Raw genomic sequence first — 19,063 nt, forward strand, 5'->3', positions numbered from 1 at the left:
CATGAAGTTCTTGCATTAGGACCTAAAACAAACACAGATCTCTGGTCATTTGTCTGGTCTCTGACTATTCGGAGAAGGTCTGGCCCAATTGGAATGGTTCTTCAGAGTCTCAATTAAGAACCTTTTTTAAAAAAATAAGCAATGGAGCTTTAAACATATAAATTGACAAATTATTTCTAAAAAGCAAACATACAACTCAGATAACAGATAAAACCAGAGTAGCTTATGACCCTAAGGGTGATGAATTCTGAGGCAGGATTTGCAAATGTTGAGTTTAACAAGAGCATCCTGGGTTTGAGACTGAAATACTGTGATTTTCAGCTCCACAATCCCTTTAAACCTTTCAAATAGCTGTGAACAAAACTTAGCCCTTTCCCTGCTCACCATTTTCCCACTAACTCAGCTACCATCCCTTCAACCACCCCATCCTCCATATATGATCAAGCCAATTCCCAAGTATTAAGATGGGGCCATAGTGGGGAAGAATTGGATTAAATTTTGGAAAGAAGTAGATTAAATTCTTGATTTCTGAAGAGATGTCATTTGACAATCATATTTCTCAAGCTCATTGAAACTTTTGCCTTATTGCACAATTCTTACCACTCAACTTCAGAAATAAATTACTGTTGATTGTTAAACACCTCCAAAGAATATCTCATGATTCTTGCTGGATTATTGATCAGCATAAATATTGAAGTATTCCTGAAATTTTCATGTCATCCCATAGGCATTGCCTTCATGAGATCGTCTTGTTTAGTTCATCTTTGAGCATGAGTTTGTCCTGTCATGTTTGGATGTTATGAGTATTGCTGACACATTCCAAAAGTCAACATTACTTCATTCACAATGTCAATGGACAACATTCTGTCATTGATGGTCTAGAAGGTAAATCAAGTCTGACATTTTATTTATTCTAACTGCAGCTGAGTTCCATCTTAAGCTTTGTGCGCAGGCAAATATTTTTCACCCTACAGAAAAAATGTTACATAGTCAATAATAACATCTGACATTTTTTTCTTCTCTAGCTTTGATGTAGTATATATTTTGGATTTTTTCCATTGGGATATAAACAAAACATTGTGTTCAAGCATTGTTTAGCTAAATTTATAATATTTTCCATTGTAAAATACAATCAATTGAGTCTGTCAAGAATAACAGTAGTTATCTAAGGTGTTTTATAACTTGAATGCCATTTCAATATACAATTTGATGTGATATTTGAAAGATGTTTAACTAGCATGAAGCATATTCTGTTTCAGAATGATGTTGAAATTATTAGTCCAGTAACAGGAAAAGCTTTTGAATGATATCTAATAAAGTTAAATATTGAGTAAACACAGAGAATACTAGAGAAACTCAGCAGGTCTGGTAGCAACTGTATGGAACGAGTTACTGTATGGCTCAACTTGAAACTTGACACGAAATGTTCCCTCTGTTTCTCTCTCCACAGCTCCAGCCAGCCATATTGAGTTTTTTTTTGCATTCTCTATTGTTTGTTTCAGATTTTCCTCATCCATAGTATTTTGCTTTTATTTAAAAATTAAGCGATTGGATCTTCAAATAATTTTGATATGCTTTTTTGAATATTCATCATATTACAAACATGTAATAATATGTCATGTATCAAAGCTCCTTCTGAGGCCACATTTCCTCTGCAAAATCTCACAGCAATGTTTTCTTATATAACAACTTACAGTTATGTGCAAACTCGCATAGTAATATTGAATGCATGATCATGCATTCATGTGCCTTATAAATATGGAACTTCATACCATATGGAACCAGACACACATTTCTAATTATTACACAATTCTTGTAAAATGGAGAATAACTTGTTGTAAAGAACTTGAATAATTTACATTCTGCGTAGTCCACTTTGTCTCACCCTAAATAATTAAACTCTCATTAAGGAAGTCACAGACCTGCCTTTAATTATAGAATAGATTGATAGACAAAATTTGCTGCAGGCTGGGCATTTGATTTCTAATGCATGCATAGAATTTATCACGTTTTAAATTTGGAACTGAAGCATGATACCATCTGGCCTGTGTAGCAAGGTAATTTTCTTATATTGAGGCTAACTAATATAATTTAGGATTTGTTTGTGAATAGTATGATGAAAAAAGTACTAATGCACAGCACAACCAATTAATAGTAACAAAACAATTTTGCAATGACTAAAGCTAAAGCCCAGTTTGTTTAGTAGATTAGTTCAACATTCCTAGAAGAGCTAACATTAAAACTTTAGATTCATTGATACAACTTTAGAAATATAATGTATGTACTTTTAAGGAGATGGAATGAAAATGGAATAAACACACAATATCATTTGACTGGTTTTGTATTAATGCTATTCCCAATTGGTATTGTTGGTTTTAGAGGAACTGTCATTAATATTGAGGTATTATTACCTTCAGGGTTTTTTTTTAAATTGTGAGATGAATGCAGAAACTTTTAATCAATTGAATTATCCACTTGTTCCACATTTCTCAATCGGACACTCATGTTCGTTCTCATTTAAAATCAGCATTTTCATTGGCTTTCTTTTTTTAAATAGGCTAGAACATCTTCGATCTAAGATTTAAAATGAATGTTACGGTTATTAGAACTAATCCATTTGTCTTTCTTTCCAAAATTAATTCAAAGTTGCTTTTAAGTTTGTACACCTCTTCACAATCAAAATACTCCAATTTATGTGTATCCCACTGTGAATATCCATCTTAAATCTTTCACTTTTTTTTACCATTTATTTTTAGTCTGCACTGAAACCCTCTGTAGGTGCTTGCGCTAGGATATTTCTCAGCTCTTCTAAAATGCCATTGATAGACCATAAATCAAAAAGAATTATAGCTTCCTCAAAATTTAAAGATTCCCCTGTGCTCTTTTTCATTACTACCTGTGCAGTGCTGTGCATATGCTCCTAGCCTGACTTCTTCAAACAGATATATTATCATCTCCAGATCCTTCATTTGTATGCCAGACACCTTGTCCAGATCTTCTTGTATATTAGCCTATGTTTAAATATAATTGGTTTATGTAGAGTTGTGAATTGGTTGTTTTGGCTGTGGCTTCACTATGTGACAGTGACAGTTATTTGTTTTTCGTACTGTGATTCTGTACCTTGGACGTAGCCAGATATTAGCTGTCATGCTGTGATCATCACGGCAAACCGTGACAGTTACAGTCTGTCTCGCTGAGCTTCAGCACCATGGCCAGAGACAGTCATTGTCTGTCATTCAGTACCATGGACAGAAACAGGCATTCCTTGTTAAGAACTCAAAATCATTACGTGGATCGACAGACTCGCAATTACTGGAAGTTCGCAGACTATTATAAGAATACAACACTGCTTATTAATATTATTTTAAAAAGTAAGCAATTTTGCATGGAATTGCATGTTTTAAATCATTATCATTCAAAAATCGCCCTTTAGTTTGAAACTGTTATGCAAAACACTTAAAATAATTAATTCTTTTCCACATACCAACGTCATATGTGTTAGTTTCAGCATCAGAGATGATTGACAGCCGACCATCTCTAACACTGTGCCAATCATATGTAATTAATTTTGTCAAAGCGTTTTTGCCAACTTAACAATATTTTAAAGTTAGATCAAATTCATTTTCAAAGAAAGCAGTCCCCAAAAATGACAAAATTGCATGTTGTTTTAAAATGCATCAGGAATTTTTATTGTCAGCACAATAGTTAATATAATTTTGCTGCTCTAAGTAAATTTTCTTGACCTAGAAAAATGTGTTAAATTCTGCTCTGTCACAATGTCACTACTTAGTATATGTAAGAGAAGCTTTAGGAAAAGACTAGCTCAATATTACATGCTGAACGAGACTGGAATATTGTATATTGTGAATCTGTTTTACTTTCACTGCCAAAATCTTCCTAGTCTTATTTCAATGAACCTTTTATGTGTGTTAGGCAGAGAGAAAGAGACTTCTAACACTTCCATTGGATTTTATATGCAATTCAGAACACAATGTTTTGAGTTCAACAAAGTCATAGCTGACAAATATTAATATTGTATCACTGTGACATAAGTTTCATTTGATTTGCTATACAGAAAAGGTTATTATAATCTGGTCACTCCACATTTTTTATAGACCAAGCTTTGGTATCCAGTGACATCCTTCATCCTTAAAATTCTAATAATTTGATTAATACAATATATTTTGAAATTCTTTTGAGTAGGAAATACACATATGCTACCTAAGACGGACAAAGGTGTCTCAAACACAAACAAACACAGAAATATCTGGGAAAACTCAGCAGGTCCGGCTGCATCAGTGGAGAGAAATCAGAGTTAATCTCTGTTTTGAGGAACGGTCACAGGACCCGAAATGTTCGCTCTGATTTCTCTCCACTGATGCTGCCAGACCTGCTGAGCTTTCCCAGCAATTTTTTATTTTATTTCTGATTTCCAGCATCTGTAGTTCTTCCAGTTTTTATCAAAGTGTCTCAAAGTTTACTCTGTCTTCACCTCTGCCATAACCACTGGAGAAAATTAAAGCCAATATTTCATTATTGACAGAGCATTGAATTATATTTTTAAAATTGCAGCAAAGTTTCATAAGTTACATTTCTTGCCTTTGAAGCAAGACAGTGCCACCATATGTAAGTTCAAAGAAGTGAAGCTCTAAAATTAATGTACTGTCATTTACTATCAGCATTTTATGTTTACTTTAATCAATTTTACAAAGATTAGTATCATTGTATGTAAGGAAATCACCATTAATGTCAAAGATATGCATATATTTGTGCTTGTTTTCTAGTGCTATTATAATTCACTTATTCATTTTTGAATCTATACCAGCAGTACTGAATCAAAAAGAAACACAAAATGTGATAAATAATTCATAATTAATTGTGAGATGTACTTAAATTGTAGCAAGGCTCTACATTTTTTTCATATGTTCACAAATCAAGATAGATGAAGCATAAAATGTTGCAAATTTTAATATCAAGATCTATGCATACATAAACATCAAGCAAAAGAAGGTTATGTTTTAAATAAAACTATGTGCTAGTTGATTTGTATTCTTAACTCCATATAGAATATAAAACTTGTCATGGGCCAGTATTTATGGTTGATGTTGTACACCATATTTACTATCTGAACCACCATTCCTTTCTAGAACTCTTAGTGGTCAAAAGCTTGCATGATTCAGAGGGCTCATCCTAGCACAGCTTATATCTGCATGTGGGCTTATTTATGTGAGTAAATTGAAATCATCTTACAATGCACTAATTTTTAATGAATGAATGGGTACTTATTGCCCATCTATTATTTGCCTTTTGAAGGTGGTGAAACATTTTTCAATCAAGCCCTATTCTTGTAAAATTCAAGAGTCCTGGTTTCTGGATTATGTTGTGTAATCCGCAAGTTTTGAAAAATAATCTACATTTCACTGATAGCAAATAGTGTTATGCAGTTAATGTCCAATGATATCTCATGTAATATGACAAATATCCCAAATTTGAGCTGTATGAAAGTAACACATTTTTAAAATCTGCTTTATGAAGAACTGTTAATGCATATAGAGGGATATCTTTAATTTCTTAGATGCATCATTAATCCTTTATAGAATCTTACTGATTTTCATGTTGCGGTGTTTATTTACTCTCACTTTCCAAGAATGCTTAATTCTTGCAAAATGCAGAGGAGGATTACAATGCAGACTTCACCATGACATCACTGTGCTAACCAGCAGGGATTATTTTTGCTTCAGTGAGTCATATCTGGTGCAATAAGAAGCTTTTCATAATAATGATGCTTGACGAAATTCTGACAAAATTCTTTTTTTTACTGAAAATATTAACACTCCCACTTACATAGAAACTGCCTGGATTGCTGAGTCTCAATTACATTTTCTGCTTTAACTTCCCCCATCTTTACTATCATATTTGTGCATTTTTTAATGCAAACAACAGAAATGTAGCAGGAGACACAATCAGTGATGTGAAGATGAATTTGCATCATTTCAGTTAGCTAGGCCCACAAGCTATTTCAGTTCATTTAGTTAGCTTCGTACTGATAGAAAAGTCTTAAATGTGATCCTCTTTCTAAGCTGAATTTTTGGCCTCACTGGTATAAATATTGTATTTAGCCTCAGTGCTCCAGTGCTATTTTAAGGTAGAGGCCAGAAATGTTGCCCATGATTGTTGGAACTGGTATGTGTGTGAGAGACAAGAATTAGATTTGGCAGTAATGTCTCTGTTGTTAACCAACTTGCAGAAGCTTATTTATAAAGGTGACACATCAGTAATAGTTTCTTGGGGAGCATTGGAGATGAATTGGCTACTCCACCAGTAATCATACCCTCTTAGAAAGATTTTTTTTAAAAAAGGGAGACTGATTTGCAGAGTAGGAGAAATTGAGGACTGCAGATGCTGGAGTTCAGAGTCTAGAGTGTGATGCTGGAAAAGCACAGCAGGTCAGCCAGCATCCGAGGAGCAGGAGAATTGACGTTTCAAGCATAACCCTTCCTGATGAAGGGCTTATGCCTGAAACATCGATTCTCCTACCCCTCAGATGCTGCCTGACCTAGTTTGCAAAGTACCCAAAGAAAAGTTGAGTAGTGCATAGTATAGCTATAATAAATTTAACTAATTGCGGATGAGACAGATGCCATTGTTTCTTTCAATGCCCACTGATGGAGTCCCAATCTTGAGGCCTAGTGACTATTTCTAAGAGAAAGCATGCAATGCCATTAGCTGAAGCAGCTTTTAGCTTGTCTGTTATGCCCCTACAGTTGAATGACTTGACAATGTTCACAATAACGGTACACATCAGAATAATGCATCCATGAAGAAACTACTGCAGGCATCCAATGTTCAAATGTTCCTTGTCTATCAAACCCAATACTTCCAGAAAAACTTGTTTTTATATGGTGCTGTCACTTAGAGTTTAAAGCAGTTATGCATATCACTTTAACTAGTTTCAAAGTGCTTCATTTCTCTCATTTAGCTTTATATACCTGATCTCTGTATTGAAAATATTGACACTCACTATGTGCTCAACTAGATCACACAAACAGCAATGTGATATCTGATGAAGAAACAGTTTTTAGTGGTATTCATTGAGGAGGCAAGATTGGCCAATGGGGGAAAGGAAATGATTAATTGAGAGAATTGATGGAGCTTTTTGTTTCTTAAAATTTGTTCACAAATCAGTTAAGTGGGCTGGGAAGATAACAATGATGCTTTTGACATGCAAACATGACTTGAACATAGGGAGGATATATATCTTTGGGGGTACTGAAACAAAAAATAAAATTCTGCCGAAATGCAACTTGTGAGGCATCTTTTTAATCTATTACAACTATAAAGGAGGCGATACTTAAAGTCTTGAGTCTCATGAACTGCACATCAGAACCTAGATGCCTTCTTAACAGATGTATTTGCTTGGACTAAACCCCTTTTAGTCCTCAGTCACAACAAAATCATTAATCAAATAAAAACATCAAGATCATAAAAATAACTGGGTGAGCAATCATCACAGTTGCAAATGAGAACTTGTGAAATTAACAGATTTTTGGAGAGAATTATTTATTTCTTTAAATACTAATCCATGTAATTCTGATTTTGAATGGATAAAGAATGAATAAAGAAGCACAAAGACATTTCACAATTCTGTCAATAATTATCAGAATGGATTAATTGACTTCCTGATTCTTCAGTCTGCTGATAGCTTTCTTTGGGACATAAGATTTAAACTGAAATTTTAAACAAATTGCCATGACAATGCACATGTGTTTTGAGTGGAACTGTGCCGATATTGCTTATGTTTTGTGTAAGAAGGACTGTCACTGAATATTGGAATCTTCAACTAGTTGACTATGTTAGCTGTCACTGCCTTTTGAAGTATAGTACTGTATTTGCATATGAGCAAGCCAGTGTATGTAAACCCCAGATGTGTGCTTAATAACATGGAAAAAATGGCACATGAACAGTACATTCTTCAGACGACAGACATTGTTTGGTTTTCTAGTTGAAAGACAAGATCGCAGACAAGCACCATGAATGAGTAAAAGCCTGTTTTATAGTCAAAAGGAAGATCAGTACTGCCATAAAAGATTGTTACCATAAATTAAGATTTTCTACAATAAAAGAGAAAGATTCTATCCTGATATCACAAGTTGCTATTGGAATGTTTAATTTTGTTTACATCGATTAAATGTTCACTGTTAAAAATCACACAACACCAGGTTATAGTCCAACAGGTTTAATTGGAAGCACACTAGCTTTCGGAGCACCACTCCTTCATCAGCTTGGAGCGGCGCTCCAAAAGCAAATGTGCTTGCAATTAAACCTGATAATGTGTTGCTGGAAAAGTGCAGCAGGTCAGGCAGCATCCAAGGAGCAGGAGAATTGACGTTTCAGGCATGAGCCCTTCTTCAGGAATTCTGAAGAAGGGCTCATACCCAAAACGTCGATTCTCCTGCTCCTTGGATGCTGCCTGACCTGCTGTGCTTTTCCAGCAACACATTTTAAGCTCTGACCTCCAGCATTTGCAGTCCGCACTTTCTCCTTCCAACTAAACCTGTTTGACTATAACGTGGTATTGTGTGACTTTTAAACTTTGTACACCCCAGTCCAACACCGGCATCTCTAAATTATATTCACTGTGAAATTGAGCTATAAAATGCCTATACTGTAGAGTTAAGTTAAAGATTAACCATGACCTAATTGAGGGACTAAACAGGTTCAATGGGCCAAACATCTACTTTTGCTTCTGTGTTTGCAGTTTTCTTTTGCAGTTGTCACTGAGCCAACTGATCTTGCCTTGATATGAGTGCTGTAGTTATTCTTTTGGCTCCAGGAATGAATCATCCAGGTTTCCTGCCTCACATTGCCCTCCAGTATCCTTGCTGGAAAGCCCAGATGTAGATATAAGATGAGGTCAAGTTTAGAGCAAGGATTCAAAAATCCCAAAGGATTATGAAGGTTTGGACGTCTTGAGTCCACACAACTGTAAATACTCAACTAATAAGCATATTCAAGGGAGATCAACAAACGTTTGGGTTATTAAGTAAATTAATGGCTATTAAGGTTAGTGCAGGAAGATGGAGCTAAGTAACATGGTCAGCCACAATTCTTTTAAGTGGTGAAGATATCAAAAAACCAAATAGCATATTTGACTCCTGTTTCTAATGTTCCTATTTTGTTGGCTTCACTAGTGTTCAGTTTCAAAGATTACAGTCGCAACAACAGAGAACAATGTAAATATCTAAAATAATATGCAACTGAAAAGAAAAAGATATATCGCCCATTTTGCTCATGTGCACAGCAGCCCCCATCCAGAAGGACAAAATCTTCTGTGGAATTGATTTACATGAGCACTAATATGATCCCCACTGGCAAGAAGTTCAATGTGTCAGTTCACTTTATCACTGCTCAAGCTGGAACTGACACTTTGTGCAATGATTCTGGAACAAAGCAGCCTTAATAATTTCAAAACTACTACACTCCATAGATGACTTTAAGCAATGGATTTACTAGTTGACAGCAGCTCAGAATCCTAATGAGATCTTAGAATTGCATTCATCATTAAAAAGAACCTGCATCAAGAATAATAACTTACATCTTACTTTAATATACTTGTTGTCAAGCCTTTATAAAAGATGTATGTTTTAATTAGTCTTGGAAAAATTCGGATCTTCTTTCTCAAATGGATAGTTCAGTGTTTTTTGCTTTCTTCGGGGTCAGCTCTCTTCCTGATTACTGCCACCAGTGACTACAGATTAATCTATAGCTAGCATTGAGGAAAGAAAATTTCAATTCAGTGTTGATCACTATTACAAAGGTGCATCATGTAAATTAAGTAATCAGGACATGTAAGTGGTTAGAAAGGAAGATGGAAAAAAGAGCAAAACTGAGCATAAAGACAAACTAATAAACCTTTTTGATTAATAATGATAAAGCATTTTTGTTTTATGTTATCATCAGTAATGTTTGAAATACAAGAGTTTGAATGGAACTAAAGAGTGAATACTAATTTAAAACTATATCATCATACATGGAACTTCAAATAGTTTCTTTAAAATTTTCAGGTCAGAACATTAGTGACTAAACTACCTTGCCATGATGGTTTTCAAAGAAAGAATTGAGCTTGTGTGATTTATTTCTGAGGTTAGAATTCTGCCTCTGATCTTTCACTGAAGCATAGATCAAGTTGGCACAAAACTGATTTTTCTCATTGGGAAATTTGATCCTTCTTACCACTGTATTTCAAACTAACTCTTCCCCAGTGGCTCTTATTAACTCCAAACTTCAACATTGAGATTGGATACATCACTACATTTTAAACTGACATATAATGGCAACCAAACTCGTTTGACGCATGATCTAAAAAATCACTTGGCCTAAGGATGCAACATATTTCAGAAGATAATGTAGCTTTAAAATAAGTCCTGCTCAATTTCTGATGTATAAATCTGGACCACATCATAATCTTATACTACAGGAATTCAGAAAATATTTGGAAGAAATAGAAGAAAATCTGTTTGAAATTGAAAACTAATTTTGGATTTGGGGTAGGGTATAGTAATGTTTTCCCAAACTAATCGGTTTCAGCCTTGAAGCTACTTTGTATAGAATCATAAATCAATTATTTACCTTTGCTGTAAGTGATGCTTCACTGTAGTTTATGTTACACTAAATTGAATTACTTTGAATCGAGAGTACAGAAACAGTCTACTTATCCCAACAATCAATGGCGATGGTCATGCTCCATTCAGGCATCCTCCCACTCTAATTACTTCTTCACACTTTGTCCTCATATTCATTCTGTTCTTCATCATGAGCACATCTACTCTATCCTGAAATAAATCAATAATTTGTGCTTCAGCTGCTCTGTATCATATCTGTGAAAGACATATTCCTAAGTTTTAATTTGGGATGTTAGTGGATATCTTATATTTATGCCCTTTTGATCTGTTTTATTTCCCATGAGTAAGAACTGGTTTCTCCGCATCCACTTGATGGAACTTTATCATTTTAATTACCTTTCTTGGATCTCTACTTAGCCTTTTTTATTCCAGTGAAGTGAAAACAGCAAACTTTCCTGATAGTTCTACCTTCTCAATTCTGGCAAGATCCTTGTTTTGTTTTTCATTGCTTCCTGGTCCTTTCTGTAATGTGGAGACCAGGACTGGGCACAAAATTTTAAGTATGGGCCATCCAAGGTTCTGTACGGATGTAATCCCTTTTTAATAACTATAAGGTGCCAACGAAATGCATGACCTCAAAAGCAGTCAGCTCATTTCCATTCTAATATAAACTCATTGCTTCAGAACTCATTGGGAAAGTGGGAAATAAGAGGAAAAGAACATAAAGTAAAAGAACATAAAGGAGGTCAGAAAATTGAGGAAAATCACAGAAAGCAAATACGAATCAAAAAAGACAGCAGGGAAGAAAAGAGGCAAAGTAGAACCTAATTAAAGTGCTTTGTGTGATACTCTCAATAGGAAGAGGAAAACAATTCAGTGAAGCTAATGCAATAAGAATTCCTAATACTATTTCAAAGACTTTTTTTGTCAATTGACTGACTACTTTATTACATTTTTTTTCAATTTAACTGATATGTAGTAGGCAATTAAACAAAGGATTCTGAACCCTGTGAGCCAGGTCATTGATGCTGTGGGGAAAAAAATTAGGAAATCAAATCTTTCTTTTTAAGAATTGAAGTCTTCCTGCTGTCTAACATTACATAGTTTTATTAGAAATTCTATATTCATATTCCTCTGGTTGCAAAATAATGTCGTATTCTAAATGAAGTGTCGATTCAAATGTTGTGATGGCAATTAGACTCCATGCAGGCAGCATCGTGATGCAGGAGAAGTGACAGGCAGCCTAGATTACTCATCTCCGTTAGTGTGAAACAGCCACAATAGGTAGAGTCTCAAGTGAAAGGCTAAATGAATGCAGGAGAAAAACAAGGTATGGAATGCCCCTCGATGACAATGAGTTGACATTGTCCATTCTCCATCCTGTCACCAGAAAAAAAAATGAAAGAGCCCATGACTCTAGGTATTGGTTCTCTCTAGCCTGCGCCACAGATAAATCTGGAAGTCATATCCAATCTAGTGGAATATGCTTTCTAATAATGGTTCATCTTTAATCATTTCACTGGCAAATTATTATCCACTTTCTCTTAAAGGGAATCGTCATTAAAAGACATGAAAGATTAAGACAGTGGTAATTTATTCATTACCTTATTCTGACAGTATTAAAAAGTTCTATTCCATTTCCATTATGTACAATGGCAATTTTGGTACATGGAAATAACAGCATTTTTTATCAAATGGAGTATTAATAATAAAAAGGTAGGTAAACGTCATTAAAATATGCAATAGAATTTAATGTTTAAAATCCATCAGGGCAGTATTTTGAGAGAATGACAGTGAATTACTTTCCATTGTAAGTGTTCTTATTTTAAATCAGTCACTCCCACAATGATCAGTTAACCCTTTCTGGCCCAGCTATTTTTTGTATGCTCTCGGCCTGAAGGGTTCATGCCCGAAATGTCGATTCTCCTGCTCCTTGGATCCTGCCTGACCTGCTGCACTTTTCCAGCAATACATTTTCAGCTTTGTTTCATTTCAGCCTTGCTGATGTCTAGAATTAAGACCTTTTATTTTTTTCTTCCAAAATTACATATCTCCCTACACATTGTCCACTAGTACTAGGGAAGTTCACTGTTAGGGGTAATGCTGCAAAACCCTTCCATTGTATTTAAATGAAATGAATTTTGTCAATTCACATTGTCTACATATCCATTTGTAATGATGAGACATCAAGCAAGATGAACACTTTGATTGAACTGGGCATCTAATGTGGCCTAAAGTAGCAGCCCAGTCAGTTATGGTGAATTGTGAGTACTAAATGAGCACTGACAGATATCTGGCTGCCAAGGGTCTGAGCAAAGATCTATTTAACCCTTCATAAAGTTGAGTAATGGAAATTAGGAGTAAGAACACAACATAAGAAATAGAAGGAGGCCCCATTCCACCTCAGTACCAGCTATATTGCCTAAAATTGGGGTAATTATGATAGAATGAAATTATGATTTTCCACATCAATTAATCCCAAACTTTATCAAATAATGGCTGAGGACACTTGATGCAGCAAAGTCTATAGGTCCCAATAACATTCAAACAACTGTGTTGAAGACTTGTGCTCCAGAACTAGCTGCATTTCTTGCCAAGCTGTTTCAGAGCAATTACAATACTGACACCTCTCCGACAGTGAAAGATGGCCCATAGATGTCCAGTTGACAAAAAAGATGACTAATTCATTCTGGCCAATACTTATCCACCTATCTATTCTCTATCATCAGCAAAATCAAAAGTTGAAGTTGGAGTAGATGCCTTAGAACTTCCAGCCTTTTCTATCATTCAACAGTAACATGGCTGATTTTCTGCCTCAAACAGACCATTTACATCAACCCCATCTTTCCATAGTAATCAAAATCATGCTCAACCGACAACAACTCACCAGGACAAAAGACCCTATACCCATCTTGTGCAAGATTAACATAATTTACAGGATTCCATGCAGAGACTGCATGAAACACTACATAGGGCAAACAGGCAGGCAACTAGCAATATGCATCCACGAACTCCAACTAGTCACTAACCATCATGGCCAGCTGTCCCTAGTAGCCATACACACAGACGACAAAGATCACAAATTTGACTAAGACAACACAACAATCATAGGACAAGCTAGATAGGGGATAGCCAGAGAATTTCTGGAAGCATGATACTCATCCACACATTCCATCAACAAACACATAGACCGAGGCCCAATATACCGGCTGCTACAGCAAACAACTGGAACCGGCAACCAGAAGCAGCAGGAACGGAACCAAATAAATTCCAGAAGACACAGTACACAGCGCTTCACAGGAGGCTCCAAAATACTGAAGATGTCACTGAGACAGGGGACAAAATGTCTGTATATCAACTACCCAGCTCGGCAAACATACCCACAATCACAGGAACCAAAAATCGATCAATCTCTTTTATGTAATATACTCAGCAAATGAGCTGTCACAGTTCCCTGGATTAGAGAGTTTCAGAAGATTGATAACCCATTAAGTGAAAAGGTTTCTGCTCAATCTGGTCCCAAAGAACCTACCCCTATTCTGAGGCTGTAATCTTATATTTGAGATTTCCTATCCATCCCCTTCTCCCAAACCTCTTAAAGAGGTTGTTTCATTTAGGTCACCTCTCACTCTTTTAAACTGCACAAAATTATTCTTGCTTAATAGGACAATCCACTAATTCTAAGAACCAATCTGTGAAGCTTTGTCATGTCTGTGTGTCCTTCCTTGAGTAATAATGCACAGGTTGCAGATGATGCTTACTGTCAAGTAGCACTTACTTACCAGTAACCTGTTTAGTGATGCTTCGCTTCAGCTCCAGCAGGACCACTCCGTTCCAGACATCAATACGGTCTTGTTCCAAACATGGACATAGAGTCATAGAGACATAGAGATGTACAGCATGAAAACAGACCCTTCGGTCCAACCCATCCATGCCGACCAGATGTTCCAACCTGATCTAGTCCCACGTACCAGCTCCCGGCCCATATCCCTCAAAACCCTTCCTTTTTATATACCTAACCAAATGCCTTTTAAATGTTGCAATTTTACCAGCCTCCACCACTTCCTCTGGCAGCTCATTCCATACATGTACCACCCTCAGCGTGGAAAAGGTGCCCCTTACATCTCTTTTATATCTTTCCCCTCTCACCCTAAACCTATGCCCTCTATTTCTGGACTCCTCCACCCAGGGAAAAGACTTTGTCTACTTATCCTATCCATGCCCCTCATAATTTTGTAAACCTCTATAAGGTCACCCCTCAGCCTCTGACGCTCCAGGGAAAACAGCCCCAGCCTGTTCAGCCTCTCCCTGTAGCTCAAATCCTCCAACCCTGGCAACATGCTTGTAAATCTTTTCTGAACCCTTTCAGGTTTCACAATTTCTTTCCGATAGGAAGGAGACCAGAATTGCATGCAATATTCCAACAGTGGCCTAACCAATGTCCTGTACAGCTGCAACATGACCTCCCAACTCCTGTACTCAATACTCTGAGCAATAAAGGAAAGCATACCAAACGCCTTCTTCACTATCCTATCTACCTGCAACTCCACTTTCAAGGAGCTATGAACCTGCACTCCAAGGTCTCTTTGTTCAGCAACACTCCCTAGGACCTTACCATGAAGTGTATAAGTCCCACTAAGATTTACTTTCGCAAAATGCAGCACCTCACATTTATTTGAATTAAACTCCATCTGCCACTTCTCAGCCCATTGGCCCATCTGGTCAAGATCCTGTTGTAATCTGAGGTAACCCTCTTCGCTGTCTACTACACCTCCAATTTTTGTGTCATCTGTGAACTTACTAACTGTAACTCTTATGCTCGCATCCAAATCATTTATGTAAATGACAAAAAGTAGAGGACCTAACACCGATCCTTGTGGCACTCCACTGGTCACAGGCCTCCAGTCTGAAAACAACCCTCCACTACCACCTCCTGTCTTCTATCTTTGAGCCAATTCTGTATCCAAATGGCTAGCTCTCCCTGTATTCCATGAGATTTAACCTTGCTAATCAGTCTCCCATGGGGAACCTTGTCAAACACCTTACTGAAGTCCATATAGATCACATCTACTGCTCTGCCCTCATCAATCCTCTTTGTTACTTCTTCAAAAAACTCAGTCAAGTTTGTGAGACATGATTTCCCATGCACAAAGCCGTGTTGACTATCCCTAATCAGTCCTTGCTTTTCCAAATGCATGTACATCCTGTCCCTCAGGATTCCCTCCAACAACTTGCCCACCACCGACATCAGGCTCACTGGTCTATAGTTTCCTGGCTTGGCCTTACCACCTTCTTAAACAGTGACACCACATTTGCCAACCTCCAGTCTTCCGGCTCCTCGCCTGTGACTATCAATGATACAAATATCTCAGCAAGAGGCTCAGCAATCACTTCTCTAGCTTCCCACAGAGTTCTAGGGTATACCTGATCAGGTCCTGGGAATTTATCCACCTTTACGTGTTTCAAGACTTCCACCTGTATACTATGGACATTTTGCAAGGTGTCACCATCTATTTCTCGACAGTCTATATCTTCCATATCTTTTTCCACAGTAAATACTGATGCAAAATATTCATTTAGTATCTCCCCCATTTTCTGCGGCTCCACACAAAGGCCACCTTGCTGATCTTTGAGGGGCCCTATTCTCTCCCTAGATACTCTTTTGTCCTTAATGTATTTGTAAAAACCCTTTGGATTCTCCTTAATTCTATTTGTCAAATCTATCTCATGTCCCCTTTTTGCACTACTGATTTTTCTCTTAAGTATACTCCTACCGCCTTTATACTCTTCTAAGAATTCACTCGATCTATCCTGTCTATACCTGACGTATGCTTCCTTCTTTTTTTTAACCAAACCCTCAATTTCTTTAGTCATGCAGCATTCCCTATACCTACTAGCCTTCCCTTTCACCCTGACAGGAATATACTTTCTCTGGATTCCCGTTATCTCATTTCTGAAGGCTTCCCATTTTCCAGCCGTCCCTTTACCTGCGAACATCTGCCTCCAATCAGCTTTTGAAAGTTCTTGCCTCATACTTGGCCTTTCTTGCCAAAATTGGCCTTTCTCCACTGTGAAATAACAGAGGTGAAATCAACCACCATTGATATTAAACAGCATTTGACTGAGTGTTCCCTCAAGGGATCCTAGCAAAATAGATGTCAATGAGAATTGGGGTAAAACTCTGCACTGGTTGAATCTTTCATTGTATAAAGGTTGATAGTTGTGGTTGTTGGAGGCCAATCATCTCAGTCCTGCAGTGATTCTTCAGGGCAGTGTCCTGCTTCATCAATGCTCTATCTCCCTTCATAAGGTTAAAGAAGGAGATATTCACTAATGATTGCACTGCTTGGATCATCTTGCAGGGAACCACTGCAGTCTGCCTTCTCTCAATGTTCAGGAGGAATTGTCGCATGCAGAGCATGTAGTTTGCATCACACAAGAGGCACTTAATAATGTACAATTTTTCATGTATGGATTTACACTACTAGTAGTAATTTGATTAATTGTGTCATAATGTCATTCTGAGAGGTTGTGTTCATTTCATATGCTCTTCTAGGGCTGATATACTGAAAACTCAGAGTCACGTCGGCATTTTCCAGGATCCGCACAGAGACACTTGTATTGCTGCTGATTTTTCAAAAAGAGTGGTTTACTACATTATTTTACAACCAGTTTAATGTAGAATTTCTAAAACATCAGTATAAATTTAACGTTAAATTGCTTGTACAACTACACATATATATGTACATGCCACATCAATTGTGCATTACAATAAAAGTATCAAATTCAGAATTCAGCCCTTTAAATGTATTATATTCATTCCCTTTCCCTTTATGCATGTGGTCAGGCATAGCCACCAGACTCATCTTAGACTCCTATGGGAAAGTTCTCCATGAATTCATTCTGAATACCATCATGCTTAAGTGAAATTTAGACAATTTCCTTTGCATTGCACGTGACATAGTTGGAGGAAATCTAGTGGAATCATCATTATCAGAACAGATTTTGTATCTCTATATTGTGCATGTTTTGGATATTATTACATTGAATTACATAGAATATGCAATAAACCAGCAATCTATTTAGCTCAACAAATTTGTGCTGATGCTTAAATTCCACACAGCTCTCCTCCCATCCCATCTAATTTCAGCTTTTCAACATTTCTATTCATTTGCTTTTCACTCATAGATTTCATTTTAAAGCATCTAAGCTATTTCTTCTGTGTTAGTGAATTCTAATCACTCTCAGGAGAAATTTGTCCTTTCCTTTTTAAATGTATTAGTAACAACCTAATATTTATGCTCCGTATTTTGGTTTCGACCACGACTGAAATCTTCCCTTCACATTTCCCTTGGATATGCATAAATTTAAAAAAAGCTTCAAACTGTTTATTTTTTCCATATAGATGATTCCCAGTCCAAGTATCATCCTTACAAACCGTATTTGCATCCTGCCCTATCCTCCCATGATCTTTTTCATCGTATTCAAGCAGCACTATGCACAGTTTTCTGATTGCAATTTACTTTCAAGAATTAACTTAAATTGACAACACACCATGTGTGGGTGAGTTTCTGCCATGTTCTGGATTAGTGGTGCTGGAAGAGCACAGCAGTTCAGGCAGCATCCAAGGAGCAGCGAAATTGACATTTCGGCCTGAAACGTCAATTTTGCTGCTCCTTGGATGCTGCCTGAACTGCTGTGCTCTTCCAGGACCACTAATCCAGAATCAGGTTTCCAGCATCTGCAGGCATTGTTTTACCTCGAGTTTCTGCCATGTGCCTGTTTCTACCTCCAACTTAATTGTAGGAGGTATTCCTGTCACTAGGAGACTGATGTGTAGCTTCTTCTGTGATTAAGTGGGTCTCCCACCATGTTTCTTACTATGATGGCTGCATTAAATCCAATCTGATATGTCAGATACTGCCACATAGACAGCGTATTTTTTTTTCAGTATTTTACTGCTGTAAGAACATACGATTACTGAGCAGCAGTAGGTCACACAGTCCATTAGGTTGGCTATGCCTCCAACCTGATTATGGTTGATCATATATCTTAACAACATTTTGTAAATTTAGTAAATCTAATAAAATCGCTAACCACCTTCATTTTCCTATAGTTCTGCATGACAATGTTCAGTCATTTCACCTCTTGAAATCTGGCCCACATTAATGAAGTGATTGTCCTCTTTCTTATGTGTCTTCCATTTGTCACACCTGAACCCAGTTCCCAAAAATGACCCTTACTTGCTACCAACTTCTTGATCTCACTCGGACCAAAGTAGGAAGGTTGGTGTCTGAGCTGGAAAATGTCCTCCTGATATGCATAGAAATCATTTTACTTAAGCTGGGCCTGACATGTAATGTTGGTGCAGAAGGGTTTTTCCTCCATGTTCAGATGTTCCTGGTACGTGTTACGATGGGAATGCCTACAATCTCCTCATT

At 36.9% G+C, this 19,063-nt stretch overlaps 1 protein-coding gene across 18 annotated transcripts in view; it reads left to right on the top strand.

Annotated features, from left to right (window-relative positions):
* The window catches only part of celf4 (CUGBP, Elav-like family member 4), a 1,146,342-nt gene that overhangs the window by 588,130 nt on the left and 539,149 nt on the right, over nucleotides 1–19,063 (top strand). The gene's annotated exons all lie outside the window — the stretch shown is intronic.

The sequence above is a fragment of the Hemiscyllium ocellatum genome, chromosome 1 (assembly GCF_020745735.1).
Source record: "Hemiscyllium ocellatum isolate sHemOce1 chromosome 1, sHemOce1.pat.X.cur, whole genome shotgun sequence".
Classification (NCBI taxonomy): domain Eukaryota; kingdom Metazoa; phylum Chordata; class Chondrichthyes; order Orectolobiformes; family Hemiscylliidae; genus Hemiscyllium; species Hemiscyllium ocellatum.